The sequence below is a fragment of the Somniosus microcephalus genome, chromosome 11 (assembly GCF_052327205.1).
Source record: "Somniosus microcephalus isolate GS21.2 chromosome 11, FLI_Smic_1.0, whole genome shotgun sequence".
NCBI lineage: Eukaryota > Metazoa > Chordata > Chondrichthyes > Squaliformes > Somniosidae > Somniosus > Somniosus microcephalus.
In genome coordinates this window covers 202,825,644-202,829,224 of record NC_140997.1, presented here as the reverse complement: position 1 = coordinate 202,829,224, position 3,581 = coordinate 202,825,644, and positions in this window count along the sequence as shown.

The window sequence follows — 3,581 nt, the reverse complement described above, 5'->3', positions numbered from 1 at the left end:
CTTGCCATGGAGGGGGTGCAGCGGCGATTCACCAGGCTGATACCAGGAATGGCGGGAATGACCTATGAGGAGAGACTATGTAGTTTAGGGATGTACACACTGGAGTTTAGGAGATTGAGAGGGGACCTCATAGAAGTGTATAAAATTCTGACAGGTCTAGACAGACTGGATGCAGAAGGAATGTTTCCCTTGGCGGGTGAGAACAGAACTAGAGGACATAATTTAAGGATAAGGGCTAAACCATTTAGGACAGAGATGAGGGGGAATTTCTTCACTCAGAGAGTGGTGAACCTGTGGAACTCATTGCCACAGAGGGCAGTGTACGCCAGCTCATTAAATATATTTAAGAGGGAATTAGATATATTTCTACGGGCAAAAGGGGTTAAGGGTTACGGAGAGAAGGCGGGGACGGGATACTGAATTAAAGGATCAGCCATGATCTCATTAAATGGCGGAGCAGGCACGAAGGGCCGAATGGCCTACTCCTGCTCCTATCTTCTATGTATCTATGTATCTATGACAGATCACAATTACTGGTGGTAACAGATTGCAGTGCGGTTCTTTCACTCTTCTTGGCAAAAACGCAGAGGGGCCGAGGAGGACAGGGAGGTATAATGAAATGATTGTGGCCATAGGGATTCCAATGGCATTCATGACCTTGGCCAAGGCACTCTCTGTGCTGTGAGCAGGGCAGAAGTCAAAGAGAAGGGTTTCAAACAACGAATTGGCAGGGCACCAAGAAGCAATGACACGATTGAGGACTTTAATAGAGGAAATGGAGGCTAGAGGTAACTACAATATATGTTTTACATCAGATACTTCTAAAATACGATGGGCTGGATTTTCATTCAGAAGTCGGGAAGGAGGCGGGACTACAACTTTCAGGTTTTAGTCCCGCCTCCATCGAGATGCAGCAAATCCACGCAATTTTCATTTGATTGACCTTGTTGAGCCTGCCCAGTGGGCTCAGCAGGCCAATTAAGGGCCACCCGGCAACAGGTGACGTCACAGACTGAAATTTCATCTGTCAAGACATGTTGACAGATGAAATATCAGTGTTTCACAGTTGTTTGAAGCTGTCAAACACTGACAGTCTTACTTCTAACCTGAGTCCTTCTACGCAGACTCAGTTGGAAATCTCACCGGCACTGAAAGCTGCAGGCTGTCACTTTTGACAGCTCGCGGCCATTCTGCTTTCTGTGCCGACTGAATGATGGACTCCCAATACCTAGAGGAAGAAAGGCTGTAAAGGTAAGTACAGGTAATTTAAACTTCTTTACACACTTTAGACACACCAAACACACTTACCTTTGCACTCATGCACCCATCACTCACCTGAACACTGACATCTCGACCCCTCCAAGTCCTTCAATCCGACGGCCCAACTCCTCTAACTTGGCGTGGTTTGGAGTCGTCGGGAATCCCACACGACAACCTTCAAAATAGGGATTAGGCTAAAAACTGCCTGTTAACTACCTGTTAACAGGCAGTTAATTGGCACTAATCCCTTCCCGCCTCAGGTCGGCGGGTCCCAGTGCGGGGCAGGTACCCGCCTCCTTTGAAACTTACATGGAGGCGGGTTTTGGGCGGGATGGTGTCGGGACCCCTGAATTCAGGATTTTAGCCCCCCACACGCCTAAAAGCCCGCCTCACGGCACACTGAAAATTGACCCCGATGTCTCTGAGTTAAAGATAGAAACACTTGCAATTATATAGTGCTTTTCATGACTTTAGGACATCCCAAAGTGCTTTACAGCCAATGAAGTAGCTTTGAAGTGTAGTCTGTTGTAATGTAGGAAACACAGTAGCTAAATTTCACACAGCTAGATCCCACAAACAGCAATGAGATAATGACCAGATGGGGCTGGAAATTTGGTACCTTAGTGCCTCCGGGGGGCGGGGGGGGCCACTAATGACTTACTGCCCGGGCGCGATGATTTTAGCGCCGCCGGCAAAATTCACCTGGTAGTTTATGGCGGCGCTAACCACTATCGCCACGCCCACCTGCGGCCGGAGATTGTGACGTCATCCGGTGGCGCATCGCCCCAGTAGTGCCCCAGACTGGAAATTCATTCTCACCCCCTGCCTCAGCGCCTGCCGTTGGGAACGACAGGTAGAGGAAGCAGTTTGCAGTCAGCTGAGAGCTGCAGGAGTGCTATTTAAAGGCGTGCACTTCTGGGTTTTTCCCAGTCCGCAACCAATGCTGCCTTGTCAGTTTGACAGAAGCAGACAGGCGTTTTGACCCATTTGAGGTTTTCCTACTTGAAGGAGTTTTGCTCTTGAGAAACATTTATCAGTTTCATTTGTCTTACATTTGATACTGCCACATTTCCAACACTTAATGGGGGCTGTACTGGCATGGGACCTCGCCCTCCAGCTTCACTGTCAGAGGCAGAGAGAAAGATTGGAAAATGTGGCCAGAGGGAGGAGGGCCAACAGGGCTCTCAATAGGAGACCTTACCCTCCCAGGGTATTCCGGGAGCAGTTCTCCTACATTCATCTGTCAGACGAGCAGTGCCTTAGAAGGCTCCGCTTCAGCAAGGAGGTGGTCACAGAGCTTTGCCACCTCCTGCAGCCAGAGCTCCAGGCTCAGCTCAGGACCAGGACATCTCTCTCAGTGGCAGTGAGGGTCACAGTCGCTCTCAATTTCTACACCAGTGGCTCCTTCCAGGCTTCAACAGGGGATATTGCAAACATTTTGCGGTTCACCATCCATTGCTGCATCTGGGAGGTGACAGATGCTCTGTACAGAAGGAGGAGGGAGTACATCTCATTCCCCATGACCAGGGAGAAACAGGATGAGCACTCATGTGGCTTTGCAAGGATAGCAGGCTTCCCCAAGGTTCAGGGCGCCATTGACTGCACCCATGTGGTATTGCGGGCACCTCATCCCAATACAGAGGTGTTCCATAACCGCAAAGGCTACCACTCTCTGAATATGCAGTTGGTATGCGACCACAGACAGCCCATCCTCGTCGTCAATGCCCGTTATCTTAGCAGCAGCCACGATGCATTCATCCTGCATGAAACTGGTGTCCCAGCACTGTTCCACCCACCACATGAAGCTCGTGACTGGCTGCTCGGAGACCAGGGTTATCCATTTGCCACCTGGCTGATGACACCCCTCCGCAACCCCAGCATTCCTGCTCAGCACGCATACAATGACAGCCATAGTGCCACCAGGAACCTGATCGAGACTATCGGCATGCTGAAGCAACGGTTCCGCTGCCTTGACTGCTCTGGAGGAGCCCTGCAGTACTCCCCTGACCGAGTCTCCCTTTTCATTGTTGTGTGCTGCATGCTGCACAACCTGACCATTCTGATGGCCCAGCCATTGCCACCAGGGATTGCAGGTCCACCTCAGGAGGAGGAAGAGGGACAGGAGGATGAGGAGGCGGAGGAGGAGAATGAAGAGGAGGAGGAGCAGCAGCAATGTAGGAGGGAGCCACTCAATCTTGCTTCTGCAAGGGTCGTTCGTGATCACTTAATTACACAGCGCTTCCAATAAATCAAATAGCACATGGCCTTTGCGCAGAACAAACACATCATTACAGCCAGCTCACAGCCCCATCACCAGGCAA